Raw genomic sequence first — 26520 nt, 5'->3', positions numbered from 1 at the left:
CAAATAGCGAGACTAGGATATAGTTGGTAGTAGACTCAAGAGCTAGCAATCTATGTAACAGTGCAGATGATAGAAATAGTAATGCATAGATAGCAACAGTCTTTAGTATGCAAGAGTAGATAGTGTAAGTTGATAGGAAGGAATCCCCTGCGGGGTACTTATCACTAGTTGGTTTAGAGAGGTGAGGGGTCCGGTAGTGAGCTAAGGATCAGGTAGCGAGATACAGGATCAGTAGCGAGATACAGGATCAAGTAGCGAGATACAGGATCAAGTAGCGAGACTCCGGTCTATCCAGATATTGGGGAAATAGCTGGAGGCTTCGGCAGCGTCAGACAAGGCTGTATAACAGGCGGTAGGATCAGGTAGCGAGATACAAGATCAGAAAGTGAGATACAGGATCAGGTAGCGAGATACAAAATCAAGTAGCATCAGGTATAGCTGCATACAGGTGGCTTGCACGAACGCCTTGTGAGTGAAAGCCGGCGATTGAAATAACCGCTCAGAGCGGCGCCTAGTGATGACGTCATGAGAGTTAAAGGGACAGGTAGCTATATGCGTTCCACCTACCTGAATGGTGGAACGCAATGCGGAAATAATGGGCTGGAAGGGTACCGAAGGTACCAGAATCCTACAGTACCCCCCCCCTTAAGGCCGGCTCCGGAAGGCCTATAGCACTGGTCTCTCCGGGTATTTGGAGTGGAACCTTCGTATAAGCCTGGGAGCGTGAACGTCAGAAGTAGGCATAGCTTTCAATGCTTCTTCAAATAACCTCAGATCCTCCCTACGTACCACCGTGCCATTAGAAGTGCGTGTGCAGTCAGGTGCAAGAACCTCAATATTAAATTTGGAAGCTATAAGGGTGCTTGCCAAAACAGGAATTTCTTTAGGTAGTGGTACAGGAGGTTTTTTAGAATGTGGTACAGGGTTCACTGGAGTTGAAGGAAGGGCTTCTACAGGAGTATCTATTCCAAAATTTGCCAAATTCTGGGTGTCCTTTTCTGATATAGAACGGGGACAGGGCTGGCAACAGCCTTGGCAATTTCCAGGCTGTTTTTCAGGGAAGACAGCACGGATTTGCTTGGCCTCCACTGGGAGAGCCTTAGGCCTAGATGGTCGGGTTGGGCAAGATGTAATGAAATGTCCCCCCTCTCCACAATAAAAACAAAGGCCACAGATTCTCCTATGATCTTTTTTTTGTAAAGACAGCCTAGTATGCACGGTACCAATCTCCATAGGCTCCTCATCAACTTCTGGAGGACCAGGGTCTAAAGAAGGTGTCAGAGTGACAAGGCTGACTGTTTAAGGCAGGCTTGTACCATGACCAGGCAGAATCACCATACTCATTTGGTTTTCTTTTTTCCCTAGCCACTTGCCGACTGCCTAACGCCGATCTACGTCGGCAGTCAGCCCCTCACAGGCAAAGTGACGTAGGGCTACGTCACTAGCTTGTGAGGGTCTAGGGAGCGAGCGCGCGCCCCCGGAGGCGCGCTCCCGCTCCCGCGTGGTCACGGACCCGATGTCCGCCGGTCACTCGGTGATCGGCGGGGGAGAGGGAGAATGTCAGGCAGCTTGTGTAAACAAGCCACTTGTCATTCTCCTCGCTATAAAGACACTGATCACACGGATCTAGTATGTAGATCCGTTGATCAGTGTCCTTACAGCTCAAGCCACAGCCAATCACAGTAGAAAGCACGCCCCTAGGGATACACACAGCCCCTCCCTCCCAAATAAAGTTAACCCCTTCACTACCAGTGTATTTTTACAGTAACAGTGCATATGTATAGCACTGATTACTGTAGAAATGTCACTGGTAACCCCAAAAGTGTCACAAATGTCAGTCAAGGGTCCAATCTGTCCGCCCCAATGTCGCAGTACCGCAAAAAAAATCGTAGATCGCCGCCATTACGCGTTAAAAAAAAAAACAACAAAAATGACAACAATCTTTCCCTTTGTTAGTAAACGCAATAACTTTTGCGCAAACCAATCAAAATACGCTTTTTGCGATTTTTTTTACCAAACATAGGTAGCATAAAACAAATTGGCCGAAAATGTTAAAAAATTTTGATTTTTACATTTTTTTTGGGGGGAATTTCATATAAAAAAATGTGAAAAATATTGCTATTTTTGCAAAATTGAAGCTCTTTTTTTGTTTATAGCGCGTGATCAAAAAATCACACAGGTGATCAAATACCACCAAAAGAAAGCTCTGTTTGTGGGAAAAAAGGCCGCCAAATTTGTTTAGGTACAGCGTCGCACGACCGTGCAATTGTCCTTTAAAGTCACGCAGTGCCGAATCGCAAAATACCCCCTGGTCGGAATGGGGGTAAAATCTTCCGGGGCTTAAGTGGCTAGGTACCCGGGGTCTGCGGGAACCTGGAGCAGGTTTTTGGGAGGGGAGACACTGAGAGTGCATGGCAATTGTAAATGACTCCCAATTGTCTAGGATAGGACTTTTCTCTTGCAGTTTCTGGTATGCCCATGTTTTCATCTTTCCGGAAAGCAAATTAATGGCAGCATGAACTTTAATAAAGTCATTATGATAGGTCCTGGGCTTAAGGACAAATAGGAGCTCACAATCCATCCGGAAAAAAAAAATGAGGAACGGGAACCATCAAACCTGTCTGGTAACAGGACAAGGGGTTCTGGGAGTTGAGCAGCAGTAGGCTGTGACACAGAAGCTAATTGCTTTTTTAAGGTATGGTTTTCGTTTACTATTTCAGTAAGAGTCTGAACTAACCCATCTACCTTTTGTATTAGGTGCATCACATGAGTGGCTAATTCTGCTGAATCCATTTTTTTTCAGGTTCGTGCAATCTGTAACGCTCTGGCGTTTGTTTTAGTGAACTGGATTTGCAGCTGCAGAATTTCCACTCAGTAGTCGTGTAGAGATGTGTTGAATCACCATATTCAACTCTCCAGACTCATCATTGTGGCCCAGCCTGCCTCAGCATGCAAATATACAGACACTCAGATAAGATGTTCCTGGAGTGATAGGTTGTATACGATAGTATAGAGGTGATGTGCTGAAAGGACAAGCGTGAGTAGTGATAGCAATGATAGGCACTCAAGTAGTAATGTTCAGGAGTTTTAGCAGATGGTGATAGATAGTATGCAGGTAGGTTAGCAATCATGTACAAGTAACAGGTGGTAGGGGACAGCAGATGAATGTACAGGAGATGCTAACTTAGTGCAAGGGTATAGATGGTAGTAGACTCAAGAGCTAGCAATCTATGTAACAGTGCAGATGATAGAAATAGTAATGCATAGATAGCAACAGTCTTTAGTATGCAAGAGTAGATAGTGTAAGTTGATAGGAAGGAATCCCCTGTGGGGTACTTATCACTAGTTGGTTTAGAGAGGTGAGGGGTCCAGTAATGAGATAAGGATCCGGTAGCGAGATACAGGATCAGTAGCGAGATATAGGATCAAGTAGCGAGATACAGGATCAGTAGCGAGATACAGGATCAAGTAGCGAGATACGGGATCAAGTAGCGAGACTAGGATATAGTTGGTAGTAGACTCAAGAGCTAGCAATCTATGTAACAGTGCAGATGATAGAAATAGTAATGCATAGATAACAACAGTCTTTAGTATGCAAGAGTAGATAGTGTAAGTTGATAGGAAGGAATCCCCTGCGGGGTGCTTATCACTAGTTGGTTTATAGAGGTGAGGGGTCCGGGAGTGAGCTAAGGATCAGGTAGCGAGATACAGGATCAGTAGCGAGATACAGGATCAAGTAGCGAGATACAGGATCAAGTAGCGAGACTCCGGTCTATCCAGATATTGGGGAAATAGCTGGAGGCCTCGGCAGCGTCAGACAAGGCTGTATAACAGGTGGTAGGATCAGGTAGCGAGATACAAGATCAGAAAGTGAGATACAGGATCAGGTAGCGAGATACAAGATCAAGTAGCATCAGGTATAGCTGCATACAGGTGGCTTGCACGAACGCCTTGTGAGTGAAAGCCGGCGATTGAAATAGCTGCTCAAAGCGGCGCCTAGTGATGATGTCATGAGAGTTAACCACTTTAGGACTGCTCACAGTAATATTACTGCGGCAGAGTGGCTCGTTATCGTCTGACGACGTAGTACTACGTCGTCAGACACTCCCCCTTCTGGGCGGCGCTTGCGCGCCGCCGGAGGCTCGCTCCCGCTGTTTTCATTCACAGCGGGAGTCGGGCCAGGGGAGGAGCAGCGGCGATCGCCGCTGCTCTTACCCGATCGTCGGGGATCGAGTCTGGAGATCCGCCCGCTGTGTGTAAACACAGCGGGCGGATCTCCATAGTGACAGGAAGTGACAGATCGGAGTGTTCAGCATAGCTGGACATCCGATCTGTCCATGACTCACTCAGTCACCTCCCCCCCTACAGGTCAGTAAGCACCAGGCATACATTAACCCCTCCCTCTCCAATAAAATTAACCCCTTCCCTGCCAGTGTCATTTTTACAGTAACAGTGCATATATATAGCACTGATTACTGCAGTAATGTCACTGGTACCCCCAAAAGTGTCAAAAATGTCAGTCAAGGGTCCGATCTGTCCGCCGCAATGTCGCAGTCCCGCAAAAAAAATCGCAGATCGCCGCCATTACGCGTTAAAAAAAAAACACCAAAAATGACAGAAATCTTTCCCTTTGTTAGTAAACGCAATAACTTTTGCGCAAAAAAATCAAAATACGCTTATTGCGATTTTTTTTACCAAACATAGGTAGCAGAAAACAAATTGGCCAAAAATTTTTTAAAAAATTGGTTTTTACATCTTTTTTGGGGGGAATTTCATATAAAAAAATGTTAAAAATATTGTTATTTTTTCAAAATAAACGCTTTTTTTTGTTTATAGCGCAAAAAGTAAAAATCGCACAGGTGATCAAATACCACCAAAAGAAAGCTCTGTTTGTGGGAAAAAAAGGAAGTAAATTTTGTTTGGGTACGGCGTCGCACGACCGCGCAATTGTCAGTTGAAGTCGCACAGCGCCGAATCGCAAAAAGTGGCCTGGACGGAAGACAGCAAAATCCTCCGGTGGTAAAGTGGTTAAAGGGACAGGTAGCTATATGCGTTCCACCTACCTGAATGGTGGAACGCAATGCGGAAATAATGGGCTGAAAGGGTACCGAAGGTACCAGAATCTTACAATGGTAACCCAGGGGACCCAAAAAGTGTAATTCTCAGCAGTCCTCTAGGGGGCAGTGCTTCATACATTTTGACCATAGACCATAGATTTCCTTTATGTAAACAGATAGGCTGCATTCTCAGTGATGCCATCCATATTTAGTTAATGGCATTACTTTTCTTTTCATTACACTGATACATACAGTATATGTAATGTTTATTCTTGCTAATTAAAGTATAAGTTTAATTTAAAAAAAAAAATCACAAGGGATATTCCTGTTAATGTGATGTGTCCCTAAAGCTGCTGGCTACTACTTTAGTTGAAATCTTCCTCCTCCTCTCTCCTAATTGAGGGACCTGTCATATGCATTCATCAAGACTGGCAACTATGCTCGACCCTTTCTGCCCACCTCCTCCATTCATGAAAGCTGTGCTATAGCTTCTATGAATGAAAAATTATCTATGAATGGTGGAAAAATGAAAGGTCCATCTCCTTCATTCATAGAAGATCTGCTGTTGCTGCATTACTTTATTCCACCAGTAAGTGAGCCTAAAGCATAACTTCATCCTAAAGGGAAATTCTATTTTATGTCCCCCTTCTGTTTTTGGCACTTTTTGTGTGGGTGCGGAGGGGGTTAGTGGGTATCTGGTATACTTCATTGTTTTAAAAATAGGCTTTAAGACGTGAAGGGGTTTGTACTGGAGGGAGAAGCTCTGTACTCGAGAGGGGTTCTCTATACTAAGAGGGGAGTGTCTGTTCTAGGAAGGGAGGCTCTCTACTGAAAAAAAAGGTTTGTACTGAAATGGGGGCTCTGTATTTGGGATGGATTCTGTACTGGTGGAGGTATGTACTCAATGAGGGAGGCCTCTGCACTAGAAAGACATTCTGTACTTGTGGGGAAGGGGGGGGGGGGAATGAGGGTTTGCACGGAAGGCTGATTCTGCAATTGTAGGGAGGGAGGGGATCTGTACTGGAGGAGAGTCTTTATTGGTGATGAAAGAGGGGTTTTGTATGGGAGGGGGAGTCTGTACAGGTGAGGAGGAAGGAGGTCTGTACTGGAAGTGGGGTTTGTACTGGTGAAGAGAAAGGAGGTCTATATTAGAAGAGAGGTCTGTACTGGAAGGGGGGTCTGTGCTGGAGGGGGAGTCTGTACTGGTAGGGAAGTAGAGGCTCTGTACTGGAAAGGGTCTGTACTGGAGGAAGGCCTGTACTAGTGAGGTGGGAGGGGCTCTGTATTGGAGGGTGATTCTGCACTGCTAGGGAGGGATAAGATGTGTACTGGAGGGGGCAGCTCTACACTGGAAGGGGGTCTGTACTGGTGGAGGGAGGGGTCTGTACACATAAGGAGAGAGAGGTTCAGTACAAGAGGGAGTCTGTACTGTTGGGGAGGAAGGAGGTCTGTATTGTAAGGGGGGTCAGTGCTGGAGGGGGTCTCTCCTGGTGGGAAGGGAGGAGGTATGTATGGAAGGGGGGGGGTCTATGTTTGAAGGGGTTCTCTACTTGTGTATAGGGAGGGGCTCTGTATTGAAGGATTATTCTGCACTGGTGGGGAGGGAGTGAGGGAGGGAGTCTGTGCTTGAGAGGTGAACTCCCCTCTGGAAGAGAGTCTGCACTAGTGATCGACCGATTATCGGCAAAGCCGATATTTCGAGGGCCGATATGCACGTTCCCCGATATATCGGAATCGGCCCCGGAGGTTACCGATATTGCCAATATTTTGCTTGTACCAGATGCCTGCAGCTAGAGGCATCACCCCGGTACCGGTGTCCATAGCCGACGGTCGGCTGTCTTGTAATGACAACCGATGCAGCTGAGAAGCCGCTCGGCTGTCATTACAAGGACCGGGAGGGGATGTCCCAACGGGAGACCCGGTCAAACAGCCTGCACAGCCGCTGAAGACCCGATCAAAGCCACATTCAGCTCTGATCGGGTCTCCATGTAAAAAACCCGGAAGTGATGTCATAACATCACTTCCGGGTACTCAGCGCCAGATTAAAAAAAATGACAGCATTCATAACAGCCAAACTTGGCGTTTGGAATGCTTTCAAATGCAGAGGAGGGGTTTGGGGTCTTTTAGACCCCCAGATCCCTCCACAAGAGTACCTGTCAAGTGATAAAAATAAAAAATTTTTTAAATGTATGAAAATATTGGTCAATATCGGCCGATACCGATATGCAATGACCAAAATATCGGTATCGGCAACGAAAAAACAATATCAGTCGATAACTAGTCTGCACTGGTGGGGATGGAAGGTATATGCACAGGAGGAAGCATCCTTTATTAGTGGGGGGAAGTGAGGTCTATATTAGAAGGGGGGCTTGTACCGGTGAGGAGGGAGGAGGGCTGTATTGAAAAAGGGGTCTGTACTAGAGTGGGGGTCTGTACTGGTGGGGAGGGACCGGGTCCCTACTGGTGGGGAGGGAGGTTCTCGCTACTGGAGCAGGTACTGGTGGGGAGGTTGGAGGCCCTTACTGGAATGGGGATCTGTGCTGGTAGCAGGGTCTGTACTGGTTGGGAGGGAGAGCGTCCCTACTGGTGGGGAGGGAGGTTCTCTCTACTGGGGTAGGATCTGAACTGATGGGGAGGGAGGCAGTCTGAACTGAAGTAAGGGTCTAGTATGTAAAATAAAACCACTGCACTACAGATTCATCAAAATTAGTGATTTTTTTGTGATACCCCTGCAAAAATGTTGTTTTTTTTCTTTCCTTATGACAAATCTTCCAGTATCGGGTGGGATTCTTATCAAAGTTGCTGTAGAAATATCTATAAACCACACCCATATGACTACACCAAGTTTCACTGGCAACACCCACTTTTCAATGCATTGCAAATCCGCTGAAATCCGATTTTGCTTCCTTTCCGTTTTTTTGAACGGAGGAAAAATAGGGTTCTGTTCCGTTCCAAAAAACGGAACAGAACTGAAAGGAAGAAAATCGGATGTCAGTGGATGGTATTCCGCTGACATCCGCAATGCCATTGACTTACATTATGTCCGTAAATCATTCGCAAAAAAATAGGATGATTTGCGGACATACGGAGCGCCCGTGTGAAAGGGCCCAAAGGGGCCCAAAATTTGTTCCTTTTTGATCAGTTCAAAAATTGGGAGGTATGCTTTTAGGGTTTATTGAAACATATAAACAGTCTTTTTCTGGTGGGGGGCCATGAAGAGAAAACAGCCCAGGACCCCAGGTGAATGCTGGTGCCACAAATCACTACAACAGTAAAATATATGTGAACTGGTTGGGCTCTGCATTTCGTCCTGTCGCAGAACTTGTGAGTCTGGATATACAGTAGTTTTATTATCAGAAGAACCCTGAGAAATGTATAAACCATTATATCCCAACATAATGATCGGTTCTAATATTCATAGAAAAGCTGCTAATAAAAGTACTTTTGACTTTGAATTAGTGCATGATTATGTTGGATAAGGGAGTTCCCCTCATAACTTTTTCACCCTGTCATAATGACTATGGATGCTTTGCAGTTCAAATAGGTGAAATCACTTTTGGCATTGCTGCTTGGCTGAAGTATGAGATCTCCTGAAATCATGAACTGCTCCTGAGAGGCTTGTGAGAGTACATATCAATCTACATGAAATTCCATTACATTTACTTAAAAACCACACCAAACAAGAAAACACACAAATGCAGCAGAATTTTTATAAAATAAAGCTAAACAAATAAAGGAAAAACTGATTTGACGTCAAAGCTGATATGACAATCATTACAGTATATGACAATAAGACATAAAAAAACACTGCAGTGAGCATGTTTTGTCTAGGGAAGCCTTTCTCAGCCTTTTTTTTTTTTAGGACCCTTGAAATAATTTTTAGGTCTCAGGGAACTCCTGCTAACATTAGTCCATCAGCGGGCATTGGGATAATGCCCCTTACATTAGTATTCAGTGGAAAGAATGGCCCCTATACGGCTATTGCCAGAATGTCCCAATTACAGTCAGCTAAAAAAAGAAAAAAGGATGGATGCCAAGTGACATTGGATCTGGAACAATGACATAAATCTTTCCCGTGGTTAATAGACGTGATAACTTTTGCACAAACCAATCAAAAAAAGCTTATTACTATTTTTTTTTACCAAAAATATGTAGCAGAAAACAAATTGGCCTAAAATGTTGAAAATTTTTGATTTTTACATTTATTTTTTTTTGGAGAATGTCATAGCAGAATGTGAAAAATATATATTTTATTTTTTTCAAAATTGTCGCTCTTTTTTTGTTTATAGCACAAAAAATAAAAATCGCACAGGTGATCAAATACCACCAAAAGAAAGCTCTATTTGTGGGAAAAAAAGGACATATATTTTATTTGGGTACAGCATCGCACGACCGCGCAATTGTCCGTTAAAGTAACACAGTGTCGAATCGCAAAATAGGGCCTGGTCATTAAGAGGGAAAATCCTTCTGGTCTTAAAGTGGTTAAAGTGTTACTAAGCCCAGGACTCTGCAATCACTATATCTGGTCTCCCACAGTACACAGAACATGGAAATGCAATAATATTATGTAGCACTGCCCCCTTGAGGAATGCTGGATATTACACTTTCGGGTCCCCCGGGGTTACACTGGCATTCACAATTTAACACTCCACTCCTTGGCTCAGTCAATGATCAGTCCAGGGGTTTGTAGTTGTTTTTGATGTTTTATTTTAAATAGGGATGGGAGAAGGGAATAGTGGGATACTCCAAATGTTCTATTCACAATGTTGGGAGGACATCTATCTGTAGATACAGCCAGGCTGTTGATCCACCTTGCCACTTAGGTGAATTTAGGGTTAAGTCTCTTTCCAGATGACTTGATGAACTACTGTTATCTTCAGGACACTCTCCTAGTATCCTCTCTCTCGACCATTGACACCCGTCCACTGACTATCCTACTCCGGGGTGGCCCCCCTCAGGTCAGGCCCCTTGACCTCACGATACTGTTTTTCTAGGGTCTCCAGTGTCTCCCCCTCAGTCAGCTTTTTCTGGACCTCAGGGTTCAGCTCCGTTCCTCTGGCCCTCAGGACAACCTCCTGATGCCACATGCCACTGCTACAGAGGAGGAGGCAGCCGCCACCCTCCCTCTGGGACTCTGCTCACCAGCCAAAGACCCCGCAGCACATGTGCTCCTGGCTTTTATACAGTATCCCAGAATGCATCGGGATAGCCGGTCTCCACCAATCACCAGGACTGTATCAAAACCTATGTACTCATTGGTCAGGTTTCCTCCCACTGTCCAGCATGCCTCCCTATTGGACCAGTGTTAAAACACTCCTCTAGACTCAATGAATCACATACAGCTACTGAACTCACAGATCCTGCTCTCTGCTAGACAGAAAGCAATATAGATTTTGCTTGCTGTTCCTCAAACAGAGCAAAAAACTGCCGGGCACTAGTTAAAGCTTGCAGGAGGAGTTTTCATCCAGCTCTGACTGTCCTATGAGGCCGCATGACCCCTGACTTTCTGTCTAGACAGTGCTGATTGGCCCTGTGCTGATAACATACGGTACACTCTCCTAGAAAAAAAAATAAAAATACTCTCTAGCTATACACACCAAACTGAGTATGTGCAGAGTGCCCCCAAAGCTCTGTTCTATCACCAAATGGATTGGGGACAGTAAAAGAAGGGGAGGATCAGAGAAGACAGGATCAAGCAGCCTTTTTACACTATGCAGAGGATTAACCCCTTGGGTTCCACAATGTGTACAACAAGCATGCATTACTGCATATACAGACTGATTTTACTGTTGTGGATTTACTAACACTTTAAGAATAAAAGGGACCATTAAAACCTTCAAGAGTATATTAGAAAGGAATCTTATGTGAAGCCTGGGAGGTTATTATTAGTAAGTGGGAGACTCTTAGGGCTCTTTCACACAGACGGAATGTTCAGATCTGCCTGTCCGTTTTTTTTTTTTGGCGGATCTGAACGGTCACCCCATGCATGTCTATGGGGCATCGGATGTCAGCGGAGACATGTCCGCTGACATCTGATCCGATTGTATCCGTGAAATCTGGACCGATGGAAACCCTATTTTCCATCCGTCCAGCAGCGGATCAGATTGGATGAGAACGGACAGACGGTCCATTCCCATCTGATTCCCCCATATGTGTGGAGACACAGCTGTCATCCTCCTGCTCAGCGGGGGATCGGCGGATCGATCCCCCGCTGAGATAAACGGAGTCCGTTTGATGGAATCATAGTGTGAAAGAGCACTTCATTTCTAATGATGTAACAGGGAGTGATATGATCAATGTTAATGAAAATATGATTAATGAGATGGGGCATGAGCAGGTGTAAAATAGTGCTTACAGCTGCAAGGTCAGTCTCCAGCTAGTTTTGACACTGGCTAATCAACTCTCTGACAAAAGATTGTGCATATTTGTGTACATATTGTATTTTGAGTTCTAATTGGTTGCTCTCAGTGGTGTACTGGTTCTTTGCTTTACTGAGTATGCCCCATATGTCTGCCAGTAATCCACCTATTTTGCTCAATGGTTTCTGACGCGTTTCGAGGCTCTGAGGAAGCGGCATCGCCTCGAAACGCATCAGCGTTCACCTTGATAGGATATTGGACTCCAACATTATGGACATTGTTCGTCTGAGTTTACATCGCTTGTTTGTGAGTAGACATTTTAATGATTTATTAATAAAAGCCTACTGAGGATAATGCGCTAGGCTGGTGCGCCCTTTTTTCTTGTGTTTATGCCTACAGTGTTTTGTCGACCACCCCAGTCGTAGAGGGCAGCAAGGTCTAGCCATTGTGGATGCCAAGTGAGAGTCCCGGGAAAGAGGCAGTCTGAGAACCAGATTCTGAGCGCAGGAGCCAGGTGCTAAGCATCGCATTTTTCTTTTTTGGAGGTAAGAATGCTGGCTGTCCGTCTGCCAGCTGTCCATCCCACAGGGGGGGGGGGGTGGATTTGCCTGCCAGCTGACTGATTGACCAGGGAGGGGGGGTGGTGGAGGTGGATTTGTCTGCGTGCCAGGCTCGATCCGAACGCGTCCAAGCTCATCACTACTAAATAGCAAGGGTGCACACCTGTGGAACACACAAGGGCAGTTAATAAACTTAAAGCGGAGTTCCACCCTGGGACATTTTTTTTAATAAAAATACCCCCGGGACAGTCAGGGCTAGTGCATTCCACAATGGCTAGCCTCTGATCTGTCCCGGGTTGCACTTACCTTTTAGAAGAAATACTTACCTTGAAAATGTATTCTCCAGCGCTGCCATCTCAGGTGTGGGCAGCTTGAAGCCAGCTCGATCCTCTTCTGCGTCCTCTTCCGTCTTCTTTGGTCACACGATGCACTGCACCGGCCCCGCCGTCACTTCCGGTGCGCTGTTTAGCAAGGTATGACGGCGCCTGCACCGGAACTGACGTCGGGGCCGGTGCAGGCGCATTGATTCCTGGGAGCTGAACGTCGATCATTGCAAAGCCAGGAAGTGACGAATCGCCGTGGCCGCCGAGGGGAGGAAGAGGAAGTAAGGTAAGTATATTTTCTTCTATACGAGGTAAGTAAAAAAAAATTAAAAAATTGCGATTATCCACTTGTTTTTCAGGTGACCCGGAGCGAGAAGATGGAGGTAAGTTTAATTTTAGGGTGGAACTCCGCTTTAAAGAGGTTGTAAACCTCGGAAAAATAAATGTAACACCCTCCTAGACAGGTAGGCGCTAGGTAAAAGCATCTATGCTCCATCTGCTTATCAGGGGAGCCTGATCTATTGGTTTGCCTGTCACATGTTTCCAGGTGTGATTCACTTGGTCTGAGGGTGTGTCCCCACTGTGTCCAATGAAGGAGCTTGTTGAACAGTGGAGGAAACCTAGCCAGTGACACATCATGTTTTATGACAATCCCAGTGGGAGGGCATTCCTGCAATGCTTCCTGGGACTGATCATAAATATTGAGGGGACATGTGACAGGGCGTCTTTGGTGGGAGTGCCAGGAGGAGGTGGACAGCTGGTCTCTCCTCCTGCAGTGTGAGAAAAGTGGTTGAGGCAGTAGGCCTATGAACCAGGTGTGAAGCTGAGCTGCCGAGGATCCAGAGTGCTGACGGTGGAGCTGCTGGCAGAGGAAAAACAGTATCCGTGAGTACCAGGAGATTTGCCTAAGCGCCTGCCCAGGAAGGGGACCACTCCAGTGAAGTCAGGGAATCAAGGAGCTAGGTCACACAGAGAGCATTACAGAAAAGGGGGTGCCGTATAGATAACCCTGAAGAATAGGGATAAAGGGGGTGCCAGGAAGGGTCCTGAAGAGTGTTCTGCAGTAAAGTCAAGTTTATCTCAATATTTCTTTGACTACTAAGCAGTGGCCTTGCCGCACTCAGCAATATTCAGTCGTCCCAGCAGAGTGTGCATAGTTATATAAGTTGGAGTATCCTACTCATTCCCTTCTCCTACCCATGTTCTCAATAAAACACAAAAAAAAAAACAAAGCTACTGGACTGTTTCCTGAGCGAGCCTAAACACTTGGGGAAATGTTGAACTGTCGTGCTGTTGCTAATGGTATGCTAATGGTATGCTCATTATGAAATACTTACCTTAGAACGGAGCCCCCACAGCACTGCCCGCTCTCTAGGGACACAACCGACATGTTCAGTCCTCTTCCTTCTGGGTTTGTGTCCTCCGGCCATCTGATTGGCCGGAGCCACGATTACGTCATTTCCACGCATGCGCGCGGGAGCTGCCGTTCATGGCACAGGGCTCTGAAGGAACGGCACAGGCAGCCGTTCCTTCAGAGCGCATTCGCCAGTGACGTCACTGGCTGCATGCAAATTAAATATCTCCTAAACGGTGCATGTTTAGGAGATATTTACAGTACCTATAGGTAAGCCTTATCATAGGCTTACCTATAGGTACAACTTACAGATGAAGCTTTACTGCCTCTTTAACCACTTTAGCTCCGGAGGATTTGGCTGCTCAAAGACCAGGTCCTATTTTGCGATTCGGCACTGCGTGACTTTAACGGACAATTGCGCGGTCGTGCGACGCTGTACCTAAACAAAAATTGACGTCCTTTTTTCCCCACAAACAGAGCTTTCTTTTGGTGGTATTTGATCAGCTGTGCAATTTTTATTTTTTGCGCTATAAACAAAAAAAGAGCGACAATTTTGAAAAAATAACTATTTTTCACGTTTTTTTATATGAAATTCCCCAAAAAAATGTAAAAATCAAAATTATTTAACATTTTAGGCCAATTTGTTTTCTGCTACATATGTTTGGTAAAAAAAATCACAATAAGCGTATTTTGATTGGTTTGTGCAAAAGTTATTGCGTTTACTAACTAAGGGAAAGATTTCTGTCATTTTTATTGGGTTTTATTTCAACGAGTAATGGCAGTGATTTGCAATTTTTTTTGCGGGACTGCGACATTGTGGCGGACAGATCGGACCCTTGACTGACATTTTTGACACTTTTGGGGGTACCAGTGACATTGCTGCAGTAATGCACTGTTACTGTAAAAATGACACTCGCAGGGAAGGGGTTAACTTTATTGGTGATCAAGGGGTTAAATGTATCCTAGGGGCGTGTTTATAACTGTGGGGGCGTGGCTAGTGATGTAACCACAGAGACATACAATCCTACATAGCAGGATCATATAGTCTCTGCAGTTACACCAGGGAGAATGACAGGCGGCTTTGTTTACATTAGCCGCCTGCCTTTCTACCTCTCCAGCGGGAGATCGCGAGTGGCCGGTGGACATCGGAGCCGCCGGTCACGGGCGCGGGGATGCCCGTGAAAGAGCGGGGGCGGGAGCGCACCTCCGGCGTCGTGCGGGAGCCCCCTACAGGCTCCTGGACGAGCAGCGTAGCCCTATGTCGGTTTGCCCAGGAGCGGCTGACTGCCGCAGAAAGTATACTAACGGCAGTCGGCAAGTGATTAAACCACAAGCCTGTAAATGTCAGTGGAACACTTGAGATGGAATCCCACTCAGTGCCTGGACGAGGTCATCTAGCGCCCAGGGCAAGGATGCCAAACTGCGCCCGCCCCCCTCAGGGTTAGGGTCAAGGCGCCCCCCCATCCCTGCAATAAATCATTACGCCCAGGGCAACCGTCTCTCCTGCCCACCCCTTGCCCCAGCCCTGATCCCACTCAAGGTTGCAGCAAGATTGGAAACAGCAACAGAAGCTATGAGAGTGTGTAACCCACACTATATCAAACAATTTCTATACTATCTCAAAGTCTATCAGTATTAAAACCTGAAAAAGAAAAGAAGACTCCTTGTTTTCGCTAAGTGTTTTTCCAGTGTTTTCTGTGAGTGCTTAGAGCGGAACGCAGATCTATGTGTTCAGCCTTTATAAATGCAAACAGTGCATGGTAGCTCACGGGCATAAGCAGCTGTTTACATACAGGGAGTTTCACTCCTTTCTATGTGTGTTAAAATGAGAGATTGCAACTTTCACTTCTGCAGAATTTTGCAATTAGGAGTGAGTGTAACATGAAATCACATGAGTCACCTCAGAGATCTGATCCCTCTAAGAGATTTCTACTGCAGCACTGACAGGTCTATAGCCCATTCCATGGTAGGGCCTTCCTTTTCAACATAAGTGTCTGTAGCACACATTGCTCCCTCGGCATGTGACACATTGAAAAACACTAAATTGTACCTCTACCTCAGTGGCTGCACTAACTTTTCCCACAATTCTTTTTCTTACCCCCTCCCCCCAGCTCCTTTCTACCATGCCTATTACACTTATTGTTGACACTACATGGCAGCCTGCCCCTCCTGCACCATTTTACCGTAGAACCATGCCCAACACCCGTCCAAAGTCCAAAATACCCACCTTCTCTGGTACCTCTCTCTCTATTGTCTACACTATATTGTGTGGCAACCCCTCTTCCCCCTCCACCCTATGTTCTCTGGCAGCTTCCTCTTTCCCCATCCACGCTACATTCCCTGGCAGCTTCTCTGTTCTGCTTCACTTCCATGTACTTTTTCATTGTTGTTTTAGAAATCTAGTGAGGTTTGGGACTGTTCATGAACTTCCTTGGGTTAACCACTTGCGGACCGCCCGCCGCAGATATACTGTGTATTATGCTGTCCTGTGCCCAGCGCTCTGTGTATTATGCAGTCCTGTGCCCAGCGCTCTGTGTATTATGCAGTCCTGTACCCATCGCTCTGTGTATTATGCGTATTATGCAGTCCTGTGCCCAGCACTCTGTGTATTATGCAGTCCTGTGCCCAGCGCTCTGTGTATTATGCAGTCCTGTGCCCAGCACTCTGTGTATTATGCAGTCCTGTACCCAGCACTCTGTGTATTATGCAGTCCTGTGCCCAGCGCTCTGTGTATTATGCAGTCCTGTGCCCAGCACTCTGTGTATTATGCAGTCCTGTGCCCAGCGCTCTGTGTATTATGCACTCCTGATCCCAGCGCTCTGTGTATTATGCAGTCCTGTACCCAGCCCTCTGTGTATTATGCAGTCATGTACCCATCTCTCTGTGTATTATGCAGTCCTGTGCCTGTGCCCAGCGCTCTGTGTATTATGCTGTCCTGTGCCCAGCGCTCTGTGTATTATGCAGTCCTGTGCCAGCGCTCTGTGTATTATGCAGTCCTGTACCCATCACTCAGTGTATTATGCGTATTATGCAGTCCTGTGCCCAGCGCTCTGTGTATTATACAGTCCTGTATCCAGCGCTCTGTGTATTATGCAGTCCTGTGCCCAGCGCTCTGTGTTTAATGCAGTCCTGTACCCAGCGCTCTTTGTATTATGCAGTCCTGTGCCCAGCGCTCTGTGTATTATGCAGTCCTGTACCCAGCGCTCTTTGTATTATGCAGTCCTGTGCCCAGTGCTCTGTGTATTATGCACTCCTGATCCCAGCGCTCTGTGAATTATGCAGTCCTGTACCCAGCCCTCTGTGTATTATGCCGTCATGTACCCAGCTCTCTGTGTATTATGCAGTCCTGTGCCTGTGCCCAGCACTCTGTGTATTATGCAGTCCTGTACCTAGCGCTCTTTGTATTATGTAGTCCTGTGCCCAGCGCTCTGTGTATTATGCAGTCCTGTACTTAGCGCTCTTTGTATTATGTAGTCCTGTGCCCAGCGCTCTGTGTATTATGCAGTCCTGTGCCCAGCGCTCTGTGTATTATGCAGTCCTGTACCCAGCACTCTGTGTATTATGCAGTCCTGTACCCAGTGCTCTGTGTATTATGTGGTCCTGTACCCAGCGCTCTGTGTATTATGCAGTCCTGTGCCCAGTGCTCTGTGTTATGCAGTCCTGTGCCCAGCGCTCTGTGTATTATGCAGTCCTGTACCCAGCGCTCTGTGTATTATGCAGTCCTGTACCCAGCGCTCTGTGTATTATGCAGTCCTGTGCCCAGTGCTCTGTGTATTATGCAGTCCTGTACCCAGTGCTCTGTGTATTATGTGGTCCTGTACCCAGCGCTCTGTGTATTATGCTGTGCCATTTGCCATTAAAAAAAAAAATCGTCCCCGGATTTTATTTTAAAAATCTGGTCACCTTAGTATAAAGTGGTATTTGAAACAGAAAATTCTGCCCTCTATACTATATTTTCTGTCAGCACTATGCCCTATCCATGCTCTGTTCTTTGGCAGTCCCTTTTTCCTATTAATATAACATTTTCTGGGATGTCTACCCTATTGCCTGCACTACATCCGCTGGCAGCTGCTCCTCACTCACGTTATGTCCTCTGGCACCTCCATTATTCACACTACATTCCCTGGCCGCTTTCTTGCTCCTTGTTTCCTGATAGTGATTAAAGCGCATATCCTCATACAGCAAGTACAACAAAAACCCATTGATCTAACAGAAATGCACTCAGCTCCTAAGTCCTGCCGTGGGCTGACAACACAAAGCATTTTTGTAGACTGAGTGGTGTTAGGGTCCAGTTATGTTTTAATTAAACTACATAGACCTCCCCATCCCCACCTACTCTCCATAACATAAAGACAAATTATTCTTTCTGTGTTACAAAATAAGAACCGGGAGAGCTATATACCCTTAGTAAAACACAGGAAAACAAAACACTTTTAACTTTATCTTTAAGTTGATTGTAAAGTCTAGTTTTTTTTTTAAAAAAAGATAAAAAACATATCATACTTACTTGCGCCGTGCAGTTAGTTTTGCACAGAGCAGCCCAGATCCTCCTCCTCTGGGGTCCCTCTTAGGTGCTCCTCGCCCCTCTCCTGTTGAGTGACCCCACAGCAAGCAGCTTGTTACTGGGGCACCCGAGCCGAGTCACAGCTCCCTGTGTCCATTCAGACACAGAGCCGTGACCTGTCCCCGCCCCCTCCTTTCATGATTGGCTAACTGACTTTGATTGACAGCAGTGGGAGCCAATGGCGCCACTCTGCTGTCTCAGCCAATGAGGAGGGGAGTCCAAGGCAGCTGAGACACTCCTGCAACATTACTGGATAAAGATGGGCTCAGGGGAGTATTAGGGAAGCTAAGGGGGCTGCTGCACACAAAAGGTTTTTTTTTTTTATCCTAATGCATAAATTGCATTAGGATAAAAAAAAAAACTTCTGCCTTTACAATCCCTTTAACAGACCAAAAGTAAGCAAACAAAATACGTTTTTTTGTCAGAGTTTATATACACTTTAACCACTTTACCACCGGACGATTTTGCTGTCTTCCGTCCAGGCCACTTTTTGCTATTCGGCGCTGTGCGACTTCAACTGACAATTGCGCGGTCGTGCAACGCCGTACCCAAAGGAAATTTACGTCCTTTTTTTCCCACAAACAGAGCTTTCTTTTGGTGGTATTTGATCACCTGTGCGATTTTTACTTTTTGCGCTATAAACAAAAAAAGAGCGTTTATTTTGAAAAAATAACAATATTTTTAACATTTTTTTATATGAAATTCCCCCCAAAAAAGATGTAAAAACCAATTTTTTAAAAAATTTTTGGCCAATTTGTTTTCTGCTACCTATGTTTGGTAAAAAAAATCGCAATAAGCGTATTTTGATTGGTTTCCGCAAAAGTTATTGCGTTTACTAACAAAGGGAAAGATTTCTGTCATTTTTGGTGTTTTTTTTTTAACGCGTAATGGCGGCGATCTGCGATTTTTTTTTGCGGGACTGCGACATTGTGGCGGACAGATCAGACCCTTGACTGACATTTTTGACACTTTTGGGGGTACCAGTGACATTACTGCAGTAATCAGTGCTATATATATGCACTGTTACTGTAAAAATGACACTGGCAGGGAAGGGGTTAATTTTATTGGAGAGGGAGGGGTTAATGTATGCCTGGTGCTTACTGACGTGTAGGGGGGGAGGTGACTGAGTGAGTCATGGACAGATCGGATGTCCAGCTATGCTGAACAGTCCGATCTGTCACTCCCTGTCACTATGGAGATCCGCCCGCTTGTGTTTACACAGGCGGGCGGATCTCCACACTAGATCCCCGGCGATCGGGGCAGAGCAGCGGCGATCGCCGCTGCTCCTCCCCTGGCCCGACTCCCGCTGTGAATGAGAACAGCGGGAGCGAGCCTCCGGCGGCGCGCAAGCGCCGCCCAGAAGGGGGAGTGTCTGACGACGTAGTACTACGTCGTCAGACGATAACGAGCCACTCTGCCGCAGTAATATTACTGTGGGCGGAGGTAAAGTGGTTAAAAAAAAATGGCAAGTATTACTTCCAATATGCAAGAGAAGTGGTACCATGCAGTGTCCATAAAGACATACTGTACTAACACAGGCACGCCAAAAAATGCAAACACATGATGTCCGTCAGTGGCCGAGCTCACGCTGTTCACCGCGGGGCTGTCAGGCTCAGTCTGCCTGACACAGTTCTATACCACCAGGCAGCTTTGAACACAGCAGGAATGCCGCCCATAGTCCCGCCCACTGCTCTCTAGCCCCGCTGTGAACATGAACAGCATGAGTTTGGCATGTGCCCAATGATCTATTAACCCTTGCTGCAGCACTACACTTGCCACTGACAGGGACATCATGCATTTTTTTCAAATTCCCATTGGCTTGCTTGCAGTGATTCCCACCTTGGACTTGGGGAGAGCTTTGCCTGGGCCCTGGCTCACAGAATACAAGGCTTGCGTAGAGCAGACTTACCTCTACTGTGCTGATGCTGGCATTTTTCTGGTCATACTAGGTCGGGGGTCCCCAACCCCCAGGCTGCGGACTAGTGCCAGTCCGTGGCCTCTATGCAGCTGGGACACAAAGGCTGCACTGTAAGAGGGGCGGCGGGTGGACATAATCTCTCAGAACCTGCCCTCCCTCATGTGCTGGTTTACAAGCTTGGATGCCATAGCGCTGGGATGAGGCAGAGAGAAGAGTAGTCTTTCAGCCAGGTGACGTGGCAAGTGACAAGCTGCCTCTGGTGGCAGGGGGATGGTGGCAAGTGACAAGCTGCGTCTGGTGACAGGTGACATGGTAAATGACAAGCGGCATCTGGTGACAGGCATCAGTGGCAAGTGACAAGTTGCATTTGGTGACAGGGGTTGATGGCAAGTGACAAGTTGCGTCTGGTGGCAGGCGTCGGTTGCAAGTGACAAGCTGCGTCTGGTGGCAGGGGACGGTGGCAAGTGACAAGCTGCGTCTGGTGACAGGCGTCGGTGGCAAGCGACAAGCTGCGTCTGGTGACAGGCGTTGGTGGCAAGTGACAAGCTTCGTCTGGTGGCAGGCAATGTGGCAAGTGACAAGCTGCATCTGGTGACAGGCGTCAGTGGCAAGTGACAAGCTGCGTCTGGTGACAGGTGTTGGTGGCGATTGACACACTGCGTCTGGTAACAAGCGTCGGTGGCAAGTGACAAGCTGTGTCTGGTGACAGGCATCAGTGGCAAGTGACAAGCTGCGTCTGGTGGCAGACAACATGGCAAGTGACAAGCTGCGTCTGGTGGCAGAGGACGGTGACAAGTGACAAGTTGCGTCTGGTTGCAGGCGTGGGTTGCAAGTGACAAGCTGCGTCTGATGGCAAGGGACGGTGGCAAGTGACAAGCTGCGTCTGGTGACAGGCATCGTGGCAAGCGACAAGCTTCGTCTGGTGGCAGGCAACGTGGCAAGTGACAAGTTGCGTCTGTTGACAGGCGTCAGTGGCAAGTGACAAGCTGCGTCTGGTAACAGGTGTTGGTGGCAAGTGACAAGCTGCGTCTGGTGACAGGCGTCATTGGCAAGTGACAAGCTGCGTCTGTTGACAGGCGTCAGTGGCAAGTGACAAGCTGCGTCTGGTGACAGGCGTCAGTGGCAAGTGACAAGCTGCGTCTGATGGCAGAGGACGGTGGCAAGTGACAAGTTGCGTCTGATGAAAGGCGACAGTGGCAAGTGACAAGCTGCGTCAGGTAAAAGGGTACGGTGGCAAGTGACAAGTTGCCTTTTGTGACAGGCAACAGTGGCAAGTGACAAGCTGCGTCAGGTAAAAGGGGACGGTGGCAAGTGACAAGCTGCCTTTTGTGACAGGCAACAGTGGCAAGTGACAAGCCGCGTCAGGTAAAAGGGGACGGTGGCAAGTGACAAGCTGCCTTTTGTGACTGGCAACAGTGGTAAGATACAAGCTGCGTCTGGTAACAGGTGACACTCAGGAACCCACTCATTCTGCATTATGGTGAGTTTAACCATTTTATTTTATATTACAATGTAATAATAGAAATAATGTGCTGCAATAATCCTGACACCATGCCAACCATGGTGCCCTGATGATTGAAGCGCTAACACCAGCCATTGCCCCGACAAATTGCCGCAGAGACTAGGTAACCATGAGAGACTGTGTGGCAACTGGCAAAGTTAGTGGCTGAGGCTGGACTGAGTCTTCCATTGCGGTTGTGTCACTCCTCGTTCACATCTACTGATTTGGGATCGTGGGTGGAATCGCCCGAGATTCCATATTGCATTTCAATGCTGGCAAAATGCAGCATACATATTTTGTACATTCATTTTTAATGGCACCAAATCGCAGTGTGGTTCTGCAATTATTGTCATTCAAAATAAGCTCCTGCTCCTCATTCAGTGACAAGCTTTACGTGATGCTGCTTGCTGCGTGATAAATCACATGACAATTGTGCCAAAACTGCACCACATTTAAGGTACCACGAAAAATAATTTGCACACAAAAACGTGCTGCATTTTGCCAGCTTTGCACCATGCCAGCATTACAGTGTGATTTGGAATCGTGGACAGAATCACAGCGATTATGTCAGCGATCCCAAATCGCTAGATGTGAACAGGGCCTTAGCCACTTGATGTCATATACATGTATGTCATTGTGTTCAAGTGGTGTTATCGGGCCTTGGCTGCAGCTGTCAGCCATAATCCCAGTATCGTTTTTTTCTGCGATGCCCTACACTTTAAAAGCGATCCTAGTGACTAATTAGCTACTTAATTGCTTTTACAAGTGGCAGGAGGGGGTCATCCCCTCCCGCTGCTCTCCGATGCTTTCCCTGGACTGTTCTGTCCCTCCAGAGAGCCTGGCATCTGATCCGGCAGTTGATGCATAGAGGTGCTATGCTGGCCATAGAGGTGATCAGTGACCAGAACGTCACCGATCATCTCTATAGTCTAGGAGCCCAGAAGCAATGAGGCGAACACATACGTAGGTCGTGCACGCATATGTAAATGGTGTTCGCACCATACATATGAGGTATCGCCACAAACGGTATAGTTATGTAGCACTACCCCCTGGAGGACTGCTGAGAATTACACTTTTTGGATTCCCCTGGGTTACCCTTAGCAACTGACCGCAGATAAACAGCAATGAAAGTTCTTGTTGGCTCAGTCAATAATCAGTCCAGAGGATGTTGTTTTTATGGTTTTATTGAGAACTTGGATAGGAGAAGGGATGAGTGGGATACTCCAACTAATAACTATTCACAGCATTGAGGACAGCTAACTGTAGAATGGGGCAAGGCTGCTGCTTCACTCTGCCACTAAAGTGAAGTTGCTTTAATATTCTCTTTAGGGTTCTAAACCTGGCACCCCCTTTACTCTCATTGCCTGTGTGCTGACACCCATCTGCTGACTCTAACCTCTGGAGTGGACCCCCTCCTGGCAGACCCCTGGGCAAGTTCCTCTGTACTCATGGACACTGTTTTTCCAGAGTCACTGTTGCCTCCAAACTCCACCAGTCAGCCTTCACTAGACCTCTGAGTTCATCCACACTTTCTGGTTCACCAGGCCGACTGACTGTGACCACTTTCCACAGATTCAGAAGAGGAGACAGACCCCCTGCCTCATGTGCTCTTGGCTTTTATACCCTATCCCATGATGCACCTCTCTCTGTGCCAACCCACTGGGACAGTACAAAAGCCTGTATATCATTGGCCAGATTTCCCACAGCATCCAACATGCCTCCCCATTGGATCTGCTGAGGACACTCCCTGAGACCAGATGAATACACACTGAGCACAACGAGCAGGCCTAACTATTGATCTTGCTCCCCTGATAAGCAGAGAGAGCAGACTATGTTTTTACCTGCTGCTCCCCTGTTAAGCAGGCAGAGCAAAATATTCTCCCTGCCTAGCACCTATCTAGGAGGGTGCTACATTCACCCCCCACCAAAAATGAGCCATGTCCCCATTGGCTCTGGGGCAGCCGCCCCCTACAAAAATTCTACAAAATGTTCAAGGAGACATGGGAACATGGGAACAGGCAAACATGGACAGGATAAACAGGCAAAAAATTTGGGGGAGCATACCCATGTATTTCTAAAGCTGCTGCAGCTATGAACCAAAAGACATGTATATTAAAAAAGAATAGCGCGCAAATGCAAAAGAAATAACTACCAAATCTGAAGACAATCCATAAATAAAAATGGGGGTTTGGTCCCACCATATGGCCATATCGTGCTCAAGCCCACTACTGCGTCAAAGTAGGGTACTTTGACGCAGTAGTGGGCTTGAGCACGATATGGCCATATGGTGGGACCAAACCCCCATTTTTATTTATGGATTGTCTTCAGATTTGGTAGTTATTTCTTTTGCATTTGCGCGCTATTCTTTTTTAATAAACATGGACAGGAGTCAGACTCGACTGTCCTGTGTTTGCCTGTTCCCATGGAGGTGGACAGGCATTCCTGCAGTTGTGGGCTCCCTCTCCATGGCCCAAGTAGTCTGACAGCAGCGCAGGGCCGACAGGCGCTTGCCAGCTTCTAAGTTCAGCGGGGGAATGCACACGGGAATCGGGACTATCTGTAAGATGGCCCTCATTGCTGTTGTGTTACTGACAGTCCAGCCTAGCACTGGCAGCCATGATGAACATCATCATGCAGAGCAATCTAATGCAGGCAAATGCAATGTGTTTGCAACCTGTGTTTGGGGTGTCAGTGCAGTCTCCACGACACCCCAAACAGGTTGCAAATATATTGCATTTGCCTGCACTGGGTTTTATGGTACAAAACAACCATGCAATCATTTTGCCAAACTTTATGAATTTGGCACAATTTATTTTATTTAAAAATACATTTACTAAGTACCCGCTGCTGAACCCCCTCCAGAACAAAAAATTATCTTCAGCCCTGTACTACCATATACTGAGAATTAAACACAGACACATTACAAAAGACAGTAGTGTCACAACTTTTGTAATCTAGTGTATCTGTCATTGTGTGTTCCCTATTTACAATGCTAGCTTTTCTTTGGTATGTTGTCTCAAAACCATGTCCACACTGTTCTCTTTTTGCCATAGTAGAGATACAACTTCCATGCAGATATTATAAGCTATCTGATATTTTAAATTTGTAACACTCCTGCATGTCTAAAGCCGTACCTCTACCCATGAAAACCCCTGGTCAAAAACATTTAATGGCTGGTGCCAACAGTTACACCCCTGTACTGTATACTACACATAAGGAGAAATAATATTAATTGTTATTATTGCTTCAGTAAAGAAAAGTGGCAGTGTATGCAATATCATTGGTCCCAGTCCATGATAAGCTTTCTTTGCCTCTTTACTCTTCACCTTTCAGTCCATGACCAATTAATTTTCTGCACCCTCTCCCAGTGGATCGTGATCAGCTGCCACTGCTCTTTCCTCCCCGTCCGTTAACAACTTTATGGTTCCATTCATAGGCTGTGTATCTTGAAGAATCAAAAAGACACTTCAGGCAAATAGCAAGTAAAAGAAAGTAGAGGACAAAGACAGTAGAAAGGCCATGAGATATATCTTTTTAAGTCTAGTATTGCATATCAATGGATGAAAAAACTATTTTGGATGGTGAAACAGCATATAAAAAATGTAGACTTACATAGTTGAGGGTGCTGGAAACCTGTTCTTAGGGCAAGCAACCTGGTTTATGTAGGGAGTATTACTGTCCCAACGCAGAATGTGGAAGGTCACATCCGATGCTTATCTGAGTTATTCAGACTTCCCCTTACGGAGTGGTGGTCAGGATTCATTGGTCGGTATTCAGGTGTATGATTTTAGTAAAGGTGAGCCCCCAAAAAAATGAATTGGTGTATTGTCTTAAATGACCAATGTCCTATGTCACTGTCATCAATGATCTATGTTACCAATGATCTAACTTTTTAATAAAAAGGAACTCCGTAATTAAAGTTATACTAAAGTCTCGTTTTTTTTTTATTTCAAAATAACAAACTTGTAATACTTACCTGCTCTGTGTAATAGTTTTGCACAGAGCAGACCAGATCCTCCTCTTCTCGGGGTCCCTCGCCGGCGCTCCCTCCCTCCTGCCGAGTGCCCCCACAGCAAGCAGCGTGCTATCTGGCACCCGAGCTACTGCTCTTTGAGTTCATTCAGACACGGAGCCATGGCTCAGTCCTGACCCTCTCTCTCCTCATTGGCTCACTGATTTTGATTGACAACCACCTCGAGCCAATGGCACCCTGCTGCTGGCCCAGCCAATGAGGAGGGAGAGTACCAGACAGCCCAGACTCCCATGCAGCATCGCTGGATTGAGATGGGGTTCAGGTAAGTATTAAGGGGGCTGAGGGGGGTTGCTGCACAAAGAAGGTTTTTTATCTTAATGCATTTATAGAATGCATTAAGATAAAAAAAAACTTCTGACTTTAGAACAACTTTAATGTGTGAGCCAGGTCCAAGTCAGGCAATAAAGTTATATTGAGGAAAGATTCAACACGACTTATTTAGGCCTGGCAGGTAGTCACTGCTCCAAAACAATAAGGTGATAACACCCTTCTCCTGCGCTTAGAATCCAAGCTCCCCGACCACAATCCCCACAGGACTTACAGCTGGCGTCTTGGATGGCTATGTTTTGCAGCCCAAAAAGGACTGGGGTAGTCCAACGGTGCTAAAGGCAAAAAGAAACAAAGAAAGGGCGCACCGACCTAGCGCATTATCCTCAATAATAGGCTTTATTTATGCAACATATAAAATGGCTACTTACAAACACAGGTGTAAAATGATCATGACAAGCTCAGTTGCTCCAGTGTCAGGAATAGTCCATATGAAAGTCCATAATCCGATGAGATGACGGCTGACGCGTTTCAAGGCTTAGCCTCTTCCTCAGAGCCACTTGCTCGAAACGCGTCAGCCGTCA

Source organism: Pelophylax lessonae (genome assembly GCF_965119305.1).
Source record: "Pelophylax lessonae genome assembly, chromosome: 11".
NCBI classification, from domain to species: Eukaryota; Metazoa; Chordata; class Amphibia; order Anura; family Ranidae; genus Pelophylax; species Pelophylax lessonae.
The sequence above is the reverse complement of the archived record's forward strand: the minus strand, read 5'-3'. Positions refer to the sequence as shown.